We start from the raw sequence: 15000 nt of genomic DNA, 5'->3' as shown, positions 1-15000 counted from the left end.
AAAAACTTCCATAAAACACTCATTCTTCATCCCACTGACTTGGGACCACAGTGGGGTGCTGAAACAGGTGTCCTGGGGGTGGTGATGGCCTTTAAAAGTATTTAAAACAGTTGTAAAATTTCACCCCTGGTAACCCAAATGCTACGGACACGTCCCCACCAAAACATAGTGCAATTTCTGAGAAGAAAAAACATAGCCGATTTTCTGACAAGAAAAAACATAGTCATTTTTCTGAAGATTTTTTGAAAAGCTATATAATTCCCTCTTGCTGTATCTCATTGAGTTGGGCCCTTAGGATGGTGCTCTAAGGGTGGGTATGGAGGTCCCTATACCCTCTATAAGTATTTAAAACCGTTTTTCAAAAATGGTTGTGGTAAGCCAGAATAAAACCAGGTGCCAGTTTGGACTTAGTGCAATTTCTGAGAAGAAAAACATAGAATATTTTCTGAAGATTTTTTCAAACTTCCATAAATCAGCCAGGCCGGCCCCCATTGACTTGGGCCCGTAGTAGGGTGCTGTCAGGGTGGGTATGGAGGTCCCTATACCCTTTAAAAGTATTTAAAACAGTTATAAAATTTCACCCCTGGTAACCCAAATGCTACGGACACGTCCCCACCAAAACATAGAATATTTTCTGAAGATTTTTTGAAAAGCTATATAATTCCCTCTTGCTGTATCTCATTGAGTTGGGCCCTTAGGATGGTGCTCTAAGGGTGGGTATGGAGGTCCCTATACCCTCTATAAGTATTTAAAACCGTTTTTCAAAAATGGTTGTGGTAACCCAAAAACATAGTGCAATTTCTGAGAAGAAAAACATAGCCGATTTTCTGAGAAGAAAAACATAGAATATTTTCTGAAGATTTTTTCAAACTTCCATAAATCAGCCAGGCCGGCCCCCATTGACTTGGGCCCGTAGTAGGGTGCTGTCAGGGTGGGTATGGAGGTCCCTATACCCTTTAAAAGTATTTAAAACAGTTATAAAATTTCACCCCTGGTAACCCAAATGCTACGGACACGTCCCCACCAAAACATAGAATATTTTCTGAGAAGAAAAAACATAGCCGATTTTCTGAGAAGAAAAACATAGAATATTTTCAGAGGATTTTTAAAAACTTCCATAAAACACTCATTCTTCATCCCACTGACATGGGACAGCAGTGGGGTGCTGAAACAGGTGTCCTGGGGGTGGTGATGGCCTTTAAAAGTAATTTAGAGCCTTTTAAAAATGTCACCCCTGGTAAGCCAAATGCTACGGACACGTCCCCACCAAAACATAGTGCAATTTCTGAGAAGAAAAAACATAGAATATTTTCAGAGGATTTTTAAAAACTTCCATAAAACACTCATTCTTCATCCCACTGACTTGGGACCACAGTGGGGTGCTGAAACAGGTGTCCTGGGGGTGGTGATGGCCTTTAAAAGTATTTAAAACAGTTGTAAAATTTCACCCCTGGTAACCCAAATGCTACGGACACGTCCCCACCAAAACATAGTGCAATTTCTGAGAAGAAAAAACATAGCCGATTTTCTGACAAGAAAAAACATAGTCATTTTTCTGAAGATTTTTTGAAAAGCTATATAATTCCCTCTTGCTGTATCTCATTGAGTTGGGCCCTTAGGATGGTGCTCTAAGGGTGGGTATGGAGGTCCCTATACCCTCTATAAGTATTTAAAACCGTTTTTCAAAAATGGTTGTGGTAAGCCAGAATAAAACCAGGTGCCAGTTTGGACTTAGTGCAATTTCTGAGAAGAAAAACATAGAATATTTTCTGAAGATTTTTTCAAACTTCCATAAATCAGCCAGGCCGGCCCCCATTGACTTGGGCCCGTAGTAGGGTGCTGTCAGGGTGGGTATGGAGGTCCCTATACCCTTTAAAAGTATTTAAAACAGTTATAAAATTTCACCCCTGGTAACCCAAATGCTACGGACACGTCCCCACCAAAACATAGAATATTTTCTGAAGATTTTTTGAAAAGCTATATAATTCCCTCTTGCTGTATCTCATTGAGTTGGGCCCTTAGGATGGTGCTCTAAGGGTGGGTATGGAGGTCCCTATACCCTCTATAAGTATTTAAAACCGTTTTTCAAAAATGGTTGTGGTAACCCAAAAACATAGTGCAATTTCTGAGAAGAAAAACATAGCCGATTTTCTGAGAAGAAAAACATAGAATATTTTCTGAAGATTTTTTCAAACTTCCATAAATCAGCCAGGCCGGCCCCCATTGACTTGGGCCCGTAGTAGGGTGCTGTCAGGGTGGGTATGGAGGTCCCTATACCCTTTAAAAGTATTTAAAACAGTTATAAAATTTCACCCCTGGTAACCCAAATGCTACGGACACGTCCCCACCAAAACATAGAATATTTTCTGAAGATTTTTTGAAAAGCTATATAATTCCCTCTTGCTGTATCTCATTGAGTTGGGCCCTTAGGATGGTGCTCTAAGGGTGGGTATGGAGGTCCCTATACCCTCTATAAGTATTTAAAACCGTTTTTCAAAAATGGTTGTGGTAACCCAAAAACATAGTGCAATTTCTGAGAAGAAAAACATAGCCGATTTTCTGAGAAGAAAAACATAGAATATTTTCTGAAGATTTTTTCAAACTTCCATAAATCAGCCAGGCCGGCCCCCATTGACTTGGGCCCGTAGTAGGGTGCTGTCAGGGTGGGTATGGAGGTCCCTATACCCTTTAAAAGTATTTAAAACAGTTATAAAATTTCACCCCTGGTAACCCAAATGCTACGGACACGTCCCCACCAAAACATAGAATATTTTCTGAGAAGAAAAAACATAGCCGATTTTCTGAGAAGAAAAACATAGAATATTTTCAGAGGATTTTTAAAAACTTCCATAAAACACTCATTCTTCATCCCACTGACATGGGACAGCAGTGGGGTGCTGAAACAGGTGTCCTGGGGGTGGTGATGGCCTTTAAAAGTAATTTAGAGCCTTTTAAAAATGTCACCCCTGGTAAGCCAAATGCTACGGACACGTCCCCACCAAAACATAGTGCAATTTCTGAGAAGAAAAAACATAGAATATTTTCAGAGGATTTTTAAAAACTTCCATAAAACACTCATTCTTCATCCCACTGACTTGGGACCACAGTGGGGTGCTGAAACAGGTGTCCTGGGGGTGGTGATGGCCTTTAAAAGTATTTAAAACAGTTGTAAAATTTCACCCCTGGTAACCCAAATGCTACGGACACGTCCCCACCAAAACATAGTGCAATTTCTGAGAAGAAAAAACATAGCCGATTTTCTGACAAGAAAAAACATAGTCATTTTTCTGAAGATTTTTTGAAAAGCTATATAATTCCCTCTTGCTGTATCTCATTGAGTTGGGCCCTTAGGATGGTGCTCTAAGGGTGGGTATGGAGGTCCCTATACCCTCTATAAGTATTTAAAACCGTTTTTCAAAAATGGTTGTGGTAAGCCAGAATAAAACCAGGTGCCAGTTTGGACTTAGTGCAATTTCTGAGAAGAAAAACATAGAATATTTTCTGAAGATTTTTTCAAACTTCCATAAATCAGCCAGGCCGGCCCCCATTGACTTGGGCCCGTAGTAGGGTGCTGTCAGGGTGGGTATGGAGGTCCCTATACCCTTTAAAAGTATTTAAAACAGTTATAAAATTTCACCCCTGGTAACCCAAATGCTACGGACACGTCCCCACCAAAACATAGAATATTTTCTGAAGATTTTTTGAAAAGCTATATAATTCCCTCTTGCTGTATCTCATTGAGTTGGGCCCTTAGGATGGTGCTCTAAGGGTGGGTATGGAGGTCCCTATACCCTCTATAAGTATTTAAAACCGTTTTTCAAAAATGGTTGTGGTAACCCAAAAACATAGTGCAATTTCTGAGAAGAAAAACATAGCCGATTTTCTGAGAAGAAAAACATAGAATATTTTCTGAAGATTTTTTCAAACTTCCATAAATCAGCCAGGCCGGCCCCCATTGACTTGGGCCCGTAGTAGGGTGCTGTCAGGGTGGGTATGGAGGTCCCTATACCCTTTAAAAGTATTTAAAACAGTTATAAAATTTCACCCCTGGTAACCCAAATGCTACGGACACGTCCCCACCAAAACATAGAATATTTTCTGAGAAGAAAAAACATAGCCGATTTTCTGAGAAGAAAAACATAGAATATTTTCAGAGGATTTTTAAAAACTTCCATAAAACACTCATTCTTCATCCCACTGACATGGGACAGCAGTGGGGTGCTGAAACAGGTGTCCTGGGGGTGGTGATGGCCTTTAAAAGTAATTTAGAGCCTTTTAAAAATGTCACCCCTGGTAAGCCAAATGCTACGGACACGTCCCCACCAAAACATAGTGCAATTTCTGAGAAGAAAAAACATAGAATATTTTCAGAGGATTTTTAAAAACTTCCATAAAACACTCATTCTTCATCCCACTGACTTGGGACCACAGTGGGGTGCTGAAACAGGTGTCCTGGGGGTGGTGATGGCCTTTAAAAGTATTTAAAACAGTTGTAAAATTTCACCCCTGGTAACCCAAATGCTACGGACACGTCCCCACCAAAACATAGTGCAATTTCTGAGAAGAAAAAACATAGCCGATTTTCTGACAAGAAAAAACATAGTCATTTTTCTGAAGATTTTTTGAAAAGCTATATAATTCCCTCTTGCTGTATCTCATTGAGTTGGGCCCTTAGGATGGTGCTCTAAGGGTGGGTATGGAGGTCCCTATACCCTCTATAAGTATTTAAAACCGTTTTTCAAAAATGGTTGTGGTAAGCCAGAATAAAACCAGGTGCCAGTTTGGACTTAGTGCAATTTCTGAGAAGAAAAACATAGAATATTTTCTGAAGATTTTTTCAAACTTCCATAAATCAGCCAGGCCGGCCCCCATTGACTTGGGCCCGTAGTAGGGTGCTGTCAGGGTGGGTATGGAGGTCCCTATACCCTTTAAAAGTATTTAAAACAGTTATAAAATTTCACCCCTGGTAACCCAAATGCTACGGACACGTCCCCACCAAAACATAGAATATTTTCTGAAGATTTTTTGAAAAGCTATATAATTCCCTCTTGCTGTATCTCATTGAGTTGGGCCCTTAGGATGGTGCTCTAAGGGTGGGTATGGAGGTCCCTATACCCTCTATAAGTATTTAAAACCGTTTTTCAAAAATGGTTGTGGTAACCCAAAAACATAGTGCAATTTCTGAGAAGAAAAACATAGCCGATTTTCTGAGAAGAAAAACATAGAATATTTTCTGAAGATTTTTTCAAACTTCCATAAATCAGCCAGGCCGGCCCCCATTGACTTGGGCCCGTAGTAGGGTGCTGTCAGGGTGGGTATGGAGGTCCCTATACCCTTTAAAAGTATTTAAAACAGTTATAAAATTTCACCCCTGGTAACCCAAATGCTACGGACACGTCCCCACCAAAACATAGAATATTTTCTGAGAAGAAAAAACATAGCCGATTTTCTGAGAAGAAAAACATAGAATATTTTCAGAGGATTTTTAAAAACTTCCATAAAACACTCATTCTTCATCCCACTGACATGGGACAGCAGTGGGGTGCTGAAACAGGTGTCCTGGGGGTGGTGATGGCCTTTAAAAGTAATTTAGAGCCTTTTAAAAATGTCACCCCTGGTAAGCCAAATGCTACGGACACGTCCCCACCAAAACATAGTGCAATTTCTGAGAAGAAAAAACATAGAATATTTTCAGAGGATTTTTAAAAACTTCCATAAAACACTCATTCTTCATCCCACTGACTTGGGACCACAGTGGGGTGCTGAAACAGGTGTCCTGGGGGTGGTGATGGCCTTTAAAAGTATTTAAAACAGTTGTAAAATTTCACCCCTGGTAACCCAAATGCTACGGACACGTCCCCACCAAAACATAGTGCAATTTCTGAGAAGAAAAAACATAGCCGATTTTCTGACAAGAAAAAACATAGTCATTTTTCTGAAGATTTTTTGAAAAGCTATATAATTCCCTCTTGCTGTATCTCATTGAGTTGGGCCCTTAGGATGGTGCTCTAAGGGTGGGTATGGAGGTCCCTATACCCTCTATAAGTATTTAAAACCGTTTTTCAAAAATGGTTGTGGTAAGCCAGAATAAAACCAGGTGCCAGTTTGGACTTAGTGCAATTTCTGAGAAGAAAAACATAGAATATTTTCTGAAGATTTTTTCAAACTTCCATAAATCAGCCAGGCCGGCCCCCATTGACTTGGGCCCGTAGTAGGGTGCTGTCAGGGTGGGTATGGAGGTCCCTATACCCTTTAAAAGTATTTAAAACAGTTATAAAATTTCACCCCTGGTAACCCAAATGCTACGGACACGTCCCCACCAAAACATAGAATATTTTCTGAAGATTTTTTGAAAAGCTATATAATTCCCTCTTGCTGTATCTCATTGAGTTGGGCCCTTAGGATGGTGCTCTAAGGGTGGGTATGGAGGTCCCTATACCCTCTATAAGTATTTAAAACCGTTTTTCAAAAATGGTTGTGGTAACCCAAAAACATAGTGCAATTTCTGAGAAGAAAAACATAGCCGATTTTCTGAGAAGAAAAACATAGAATATTTTCTGAAGATTTTTTCAAACTTCCATAAATCAGCCAGGCCGGCCCCCATTGACTTGGGCCCGTAGTAGGGTGCTGTCAGGGTGGGTATGGAGGTCCCTATACCCTTTAAAAGTATTTAAAACAGTTATAAAATTTCACCCCTGGTAACCCAAATGCTACGGACACGTCCCCACCAAAACATAGAATATTTTCTGAGAAGAAAAAACATAGCCGATTTTCTGAGAAGAAAAACATAGAATATTTTCAGAGGATTTTTAAAAACTTCCATAAAACACTCATTCTTCATCCCACTGACATGGGACAGCAGTGGGGTGCTGAAACAGGTGTCCTGGGGGTGGTGATGGCCTTTAAAAGTAATTTAGAGCCTTTTAAAAATGTCACCCCTGGTAAGCCAAATGCTACGGACACGTCCCCACCAAAACATAGTGCAATTTCTGAGAAGAAAAAACATAGAATATTTTCAGAGGATTTTTAAAAACTTCCATAAAACACTCATTCTTCATCCCACTGACTTGGGACCACAGTGGGGTGCTGAAACAGGTGTCCTGGGGGTGGTGATGGCCTTTAAAAGTATTTAAAACAGTTGTAAAATTTCACCCCTGGTAACCCAAATGCTACGGACACGTCCCCACCAAAACATAGTGCAATTTCTGAGAAGAAAAAACATAGCCGATTTTCTGACAAGAAAAAACATAGTCATTTTTCTGAAGATTTTTTGAAAAGCTATATAATTCCCTCTTGCTGTATCTCATTGAGTTGGGCCCTTAGGATGGTGCTCTAAGGGTGGGTATGGAGGTCCCTATACCCTCTATAAGTATTTAAAACCGTTTTTCAAAAATGGTTGTGGTAAGCCAGAATAAAACCAGGTGCCAGTTTGGACTTAGTGCAATTTCTGAGAAGAAAAACATAGAATATTTTCTGAAGATTTTTTCAAACTTCCATAAATCAGCCAGGCCGGCCCCCATTGACTTGGGCCCGTAGTAGGGTGCTGTCAGGGTGGGTATGGAGGTCCCTATACCCTTTAAAAGTATTTAAAACAGTTATAAAATTTCACCCCTGGTAACCCAAATGCTACGGACACGTCCCCACCAAAACATAGAATATTTTCTGAAGATTTTTTGAAAAGCTATATAATTCCCTCTTGCTGTATCTCATTGAGTTGGGCCCTTAGGATGGTGCTCTAAGGGTGGGTATGGAGGTCCCTATACCCTCTATAAGTATTTAAAACCGTTTTTCAAAAATGGTTGTGGTAACCCAAAAACATAGTGCAATTTCTGAGAAGAAAAACATAGCCGATTTTCTGAGAAGAAAAACATAGAATATTTTCTGAAGATTTTTTCAAACTTCCATAAATCAGCCAGGCCGGCCCCCATTGACTTGGGCCCGTAGTAGGGTGCTGTCAGGGTGGGTATGGAGGTCCCTATACCCTTTAAAAGTATTTAAAACAGTTATAAAATTTCACCCCTGGTAACCCAAATGCTACGGACACGTCCCCACCAAAACATAGAATATTTTCTGAGAAGAAAAAACATAGCCGATTTTCTGAGAAGAAAAACATAGAATATTTTCAGAGGATTTTTAAAAACTTCCATAAAACACTCATTCTTCATCCCACTGACATGGGACAGCAGTGGGGTGCTGAAACAGGTGTCCTGGGGGTGGTGATGGCCTTTAAAAGTAATTTAGAGCCTTTTAAAAATGTCACCCCTGGTAAGCCAAATGCTACGGACACGTCCCCACCAAAACATAGTGCAATTTCTGAGAAGAAAAAACATAGAATATTTTCAGAGGATTTTTAAAAACTTCCATAAAACACTCATTCTTCATCCCACTGACTTGGGACCACAGTGGGGTGCTGAAACAGGTGTCCTGGGGGTGGTGATGGCCTTTAAAAGTATTTAAAACAGTTGTAAAATTTCACCCCTGGTAACCCAAATGCTACGGACACGTCCCCACCAAAACATAGTGCAATTTCTGAGAAGAAAAAACATAGCCGATTTTCTGACAAGAAAAAACATAGTCATTTTTCTGAAGATTTTTTGAAAAGCTATATAATTCCCTCTTGCTGTATCTCATTGAGTTGGGCCCTTAGGATGGTGCTCTAAGGGTGGGTATGGAGGTCCCTATACCCTCTATAAGTATTTAAAACCGTTTTTCAAAAATGGTTGTGGTAAGCCAGAATAAAACCAGGTGCCAGTTTGGACTTAGTGCAATTTCTGAGAAGAAAAACATAGAATATTTTCTGAAGATTTTTTCAAACTTCCATAAATCAGCCAGGCCGGCCCCCATTGACTTGGGCCCGTAGTAGGGTGCTGTCAGGGTGGGTATGGAGGTCCCTATACCCTTTAAAAGTATTTAAAACAGTTATAAAATTTCACCCCTGGTAACCCAAATGCTACGGACACGTCCCCACCAAAACATAGAATATTTTCTGAAGATTTTTTGAAAAGCTATATAATTCCCTCTTGCTGTATCTCATTGAGTTGGGCCCTTAGGATGGTGCTCTAAGGGTGGGTATGGAGGTCCCTATACCCTCTATAAGTATTTAAAACCGTTTTTCAAAAATGGTTGTGGTAACCCAAAAACATAGTGCAATTTCTGAGAAGAAAAACATAGCCGATTTTCTGAGAAGAAAAACATAGAATATTTTCTGAAGATTTTTTCAAACTTCCATAAATCAGCCAGGCCGGCCCCCATTGACTTGGGCCCGTAGTAGGGTGCTGTCAGGGTGGGTATGGAGGTCCCTATACCCTTTAAAAGTATTTAAAACAGTTATAAAATTTCACCCCTGGTAACCCAAATGCTACGGACACGTCCCCACCAAAACATAGAATATTTTCTGAGAAGAAAAAACATAGCCGATTTTCTGAGAAGAAAAACATAGAATATTTTCAGAGGATTTTTAAAAACTTCCATAAAACACTCATTCTTCATCCCACTGACATGGGACAGCAGTGGGGTGCTGAAACAGGTGTCCTGGGGGTGGTGATGGCCTTTAAAAGTAATTTAGAGCCTTTTAAAAATGTCACCCCTGGTAAGCCAAATGCTACGGACACGTCCCCACCAAAACATAGTGCAATTTCTGAGAAGAAAAAACATAGAATATTTTCAGAGGATTTTTAAAAACTTCCATAAAACACTCATTCTTCATCCCACTGACTTGGGACCACAGTGGGGTGCTGAAACAGGTGTCCTGGGGGTGGTGATGGCCTTTAAAAGTATTTAAAACAGTTGTAAAATTTCACCCCTGGTAACCCAAATGCTACGGACACGTCCCCACCAAAACATAGTGCAATTTCTGAGAAGAAAAAACATAGCCGATTTTCTGACAAGAAAAAACATAGTCATTTTTCTGAAGATTTTTTGAAAAGCTATATAATTCCCTCTTGCTGTATCTCATTGAGTTGGGCCCTTAGGATGGTGCTCTAAGGGTGGGTATGGAGGTCCCTATACCCTCTATAAGTATTTAAAACCGTTTTTCAAAAATGGTTGTGGTAAGCCAGAATAAAACCAGGTGCCAGTTTGGACTTAGTGCAATTTCTGAGAAGAAAAACATAGAATATTTTCTGAAGATTTTTTCAAACTTCCATAAATCAGCCAGGCCGGCCCCCATTGACTTGGGCCCGTAGTAGGGTGCTGTCAGGGTGGGTATGGAGGTCCCTATACCCTTTAAAAGTATTTAAAACAGTTATAAAATTTCACCCCTGGTAACCCAAATGCTACGGACACGTCCCCACCAAAACATAGAATATTTTCTGAAGATTTTTTGAAAAGCTATATAATTCCCTCTTGCTGTATCTCATTGAGTTGGGCCCTTAGGATGGTGCTCTAAGGGTGGGTATGGAGGTCCCTATACCCTCTATAAGTATTTAAAACCGTTTTTCAAAAATGGTTGTGGTAACCCAAAAACATAGTGCAATTTCTGAGAAGAAAAACATAGCCGATTTTCTGAGAAGAAAAACATAGAATATTTTCTGAAGATTTTTTCAAACTTCCATAAATCAGCCAGGCCGGCCCCCATTGACTTGGGCCCGTAGTAGGGTGCTGTCAGGGTGGGTATGGAGGTCCCTATACCCTTTAAAAGTATTTAAAACAGTTATAAAATTTCACCCCTGGTAACCCAAATGCTACGGACACGTCCCCACCAAAACATAGAATATTTTCTGAGAAGAAAAAACATAGCCGATTTTCTGAGAAGAAAAACATAGAATATTTTCAGAGGATTTTTAAAAACTTCCATAAAACACTCATTCTTCATCCCACTGACATGGGACAGCAGTGGGGTGCTGAAACAGGTGTCCTGGGGGTGGTGATGGCCTTTAAAAGTAATTTAGAGCCTTTTAAAAATGTCACCCCTGGTAAGCCAAATGCTACGGACACGTCCCCACCAAAACATAGTGCAATTTCTGAGAAGAAAAAACATAGAATATTTTCAGAGGATTTTTAAAAACTTCCATAAAACACTCATTCTTCATCCCACTGACTTGGGACCACAGTGGGGTGCTGAAACAGGTGTCCTGGGGGTGGTGATGGCCTTTAAAAGTATTTAAAACAGTTGTAAAATTTCACCCCTGGTAACCCAAATGCTACGGACACGTCCCCACCAAAACATAGTGCAATTTCTGAGAAGAAAAAACATAGCCGATTTTCTGACAAGAAAAAACATAGTCATTTTTCTGAAGATTTTTTGAAAAGCTATATAATTCCCTCTTGCTGTATCTCATTGAGTTGGGCCCTTAGGATGGTGCTCTAAGGGTGGGTATGGAGGTCCCTATACCCTCTATAAGTATTTAAAACCGTTTTTCAAAAATGGTTGTGGTAAGCCAGAATAAAACCAGGTGCCAGTTTGGACTTAGTGCAATTTCTGAGAAGAAAAACATAGAATATTTTCTGAAGATTTTTTCAAACTTCCATAAATCAGCCAGGCCGGCCCCCATTGACTTGGGCCCGTAGTAGGGTGCTGTCAGGGTGGGTATGGAGGTCCCTATACCCTTTAAAAGTATTTAAAACAGTTATAAAATTTCACCCCTGGTAACCCAAATGCTACGGACACGTCCCCACCAAAACATAGAATATTTTCTGAAGATTTTTTGAAAAGCTATATAATTCCCTCTTGCTGTATCTCATTGAGTTGGGCCCTTAGGATGGTGCTCTAAGGGTGGGTATGGAGGTCCCTATACCCTCTATAAGTATTTAAAACCGTTTTTCAAAAATGGTTGTGGTAACCCAAAAACATAGTGCAATTTCTGAGAAGAAAAACATAGCCGATTTTCTGAGAAGAAAAACATAGAATATTTTCTGAAGATTTTTTCAAACTTCCATAAATCAGCCAGGCCGGCCCCCATTGACTTGGGCCCGTAGTAGGGTGCTGTCAGGGTGGGTATGGAGGTCCCTATACCCTTTAAAAGTATTTAAAACAGTTATAAAATTTCACCCCTGGTAACCCAAATGCTACGGACACGTCCCCACCAAAACATAGAATATTTTCTGAGAAGAAAAAACATAGCCGATTTTCTGAGAAGAAAAACATAGAATATTTTCAGAGGATTTTTAAAAACTTCCATAAAACACTCATTCTTCATCCCACTGACATGGGACAGCAGTGGGGTGCTGAAACAGGTGTCCTGGGGGTGGTGATGGCCTTTAAAAGTAATTTAGAGCCTTTTAAAAATGTCACCCCTGGTAAGCCAAATGCTACGGACACGTCCCCACCAAAACATAGTGCAATTTCTGAGAAGAAAAAACATAGAATATTTTCAGAGGATTTTTAAAAACTTCCATAAAACACTCATTCTTCATCCCACTGACTTGGGACCACAGTGGGGTGCTGAAACAGGTGTCCTGGGGGTGGTGATGGCCTTTAAAAGTATTTAAAACAGTTGTAAAATTTCACCCCTGGTAACCCAAATGCTACGGACACGTCCCCACCAAAACATAGTGCAATTTCTGAGAAGAAAAAACATAGCCGATTTTCTGACAAGAAAAAACATAGTCATTTTTCTGAAGATTTTTTGAAAAGCTATATAATTCCCTCTTGCTGTATCTCATTGAGTTGGGCCCTTAGGATGGTGCTCTAAGGGTGGGTATGGAGGTCCCTATACCCTCTATAAGTATTTAAAACCGTTTTTCAAAAATGGTTGTGGTAAGCCAGAATAAAACCAGGTGCCAGTTTGGACTTAGTGCAATTTCTGAGAAGAAAAACATAGAATATTTTCTGAAGATTTTTTCAAACTTCCATAAATCAGCCAGGCCGGCCCCCATTGACTTGGGCCCGTAGTAGGGTGCTGTCAGGGTGGGTATGGAGGTCCCTATACCCTTTAAAAGTATTTAAAACAGTTATAAAATTTCACCCCTGGTAACCCAAATGCTACGGACACGTCCCCACCAAAACATAGAATATTTTCTGAAGATTTTTTGAAAAGCTATATAATTCCCTCTTGCTGTATCTCATTGAGTTGGGCCCTTAGGATGGTGCTCTAAGGGTGGGTATGGAGGTCCCTATACCCTCTATAAGTATTTAAAACCGTTTTTCAAAAATGGTTGTGGTAACCCAAAAACATAGTGCAATTTCTGAGAAGAAAAACATAGCCGATTTTCTGAGAAGAAAAACATAGAATATTTTCTGAAGATTTTTTCAAACTTCCATAAATCAGCCAGGCCGGCCCCCATTGACTTGGGCCCGTAGTAGGGTGCTGTCAGGGTGGGTATGGAGGTCCCTATACCCTTTAAAAGTATTTAAAACAGTTATAAAATTTCACCCCTGGTAACCCAAATGCTACGGACACGTCCCCACCAAAACATAGAATATTTTCTGAGAAGAAAAAACATAGCCGATTTTCTGAGAAGAAAAACATAGAATATTTTCAGAGGATTTTTAAAAACTTCCATAAAACACTCATTCTTCATCCCACTGACATGGGACAGCAGTGGGGTGCTGAAACAGGTGTCCTGGGGGTGGTGATGGCCTTTAAAAGTAATTTAGAGCCTTTTAAAAATGTCACCCCTGGTAAGCCAAATGCTACGGACACGTCCCCACCAAAACATAGTGCAATTTCTGAGAAGAAAAAACATAGAATATTTTCAGAGGATTTTTAAAAACTTCCATAAAACACTCATTCTTCATCCCACTGACTTGGGACCACAGTGGGGTGCTGAAACAGGTGTCCTGGGGGTGGTGATGGCCTTTAAAAGTATTTAAAACAGTTGTAAAATTTCACCCCTGGTAACCCAAATGCTACGGACACGTCCCCACCAAAACATAGTGCAATTTCTGAGAAGAAAAAACATAGCCGATTTTCTGACAAGAAAAAACATAGTCATTTTTCTGAAGATTTTTTGAAAAGCTATATAATTCCCTCTTGCTGTATCTCATTGAGTTGGGCCCTTAGGATGGTGCTCTAAGGGTGGGTATGGAGGTCCCTATACCCTCTATAAGTATTTAAAACCGTTTTTCAAAAATGGTTGTGGTAAGCCAGAATAAAACCAGGTGCCAGTTTGGACTTAGTGCAATTTCTGAGAAGAAAAACATAGAATATTTTCTGAAGATTTTTTCAAACTTCCATAAATCAGCCAGGCCGGCCCCCATTGACTTGGGCCCGTAGTAGGGTGCTGTCAGGGTGGGTATGGAGGTCCCTATACCCTTTAAAAGTATTTAAAACAGTTATAAAATTTCACCCCTGGTAACCCAAATGCTACGGACACGTCCCCACCAAAACATAGAATATTTTCTGAAGATTTTTTGAAAAGCTATATAATTCCCTCTTGCTGTATCTCATTGAGTTGGGCCCTTAGGATGGTGCTCTAAGGGTGGGTATGGAGGTCCCTATACCCTCTATAAGTATTTAAAACCGTTTTTCAAAAATGGTTGTGGTAACCCAAAAACATAGTGCAATTTCTGAGAAGAAAAACATAGCCGATTTTCTGAGAAGAAAAACATAGAATATTTTCTGAAGATTTTTTCAAACTTCCATAAATCAGCCAGGCCGGCCCCCATTGACTTGGGCCCGTAGTAGGGTGCTGTCAGGGTGGGTATGGAGGTCCCTATACCCTTTAAAAGTATTTAAAACAGTTATAAAATTTCACCCCTGGTAACCCAAATGCTACGGACACGTCCCCACCAAAACATAGAATATTTTCTGAGAAGAAAAAACATAGCCGATTTTCTGAGAAGAAAAACATAGAATATTTTCAGAGGATTTTTAAAAACTTCCATAAAACACTCATTCTTCATCCCACTGACATGGGACAGCAGTGGGGTGCTGAAACAGGTGTCCTGGGGGTGGTGATGGCCTTTAAAAGTAATTTAGAGCCTTTTAAAAATGTCACCCCTGGTAAGCCAAATGCTACGGACACGTCCCCACCAAAACATAGTGCAATTTCTGAGAAGAAAAAACATAGAATATTTTCAGAGGATTTTTAAAAACTTCCATAAAACACTCATTCTTC

This window comes from Salmo salar, chromosome 08 (genome assembly GCF_965601325.2).
Source record: "Salmo salar chromosome 08, fSalSal1, whole genome shotgun sequence".
Classification (NCBI taxonomy): Eukaryota; Metazoa; Chordata; class Actinopteri; order Salmoniformes; family Salmonidae; genus Salmo; species Salmo salar.
Note: the sequence above shows the minus strand (reverse complement) of the source record.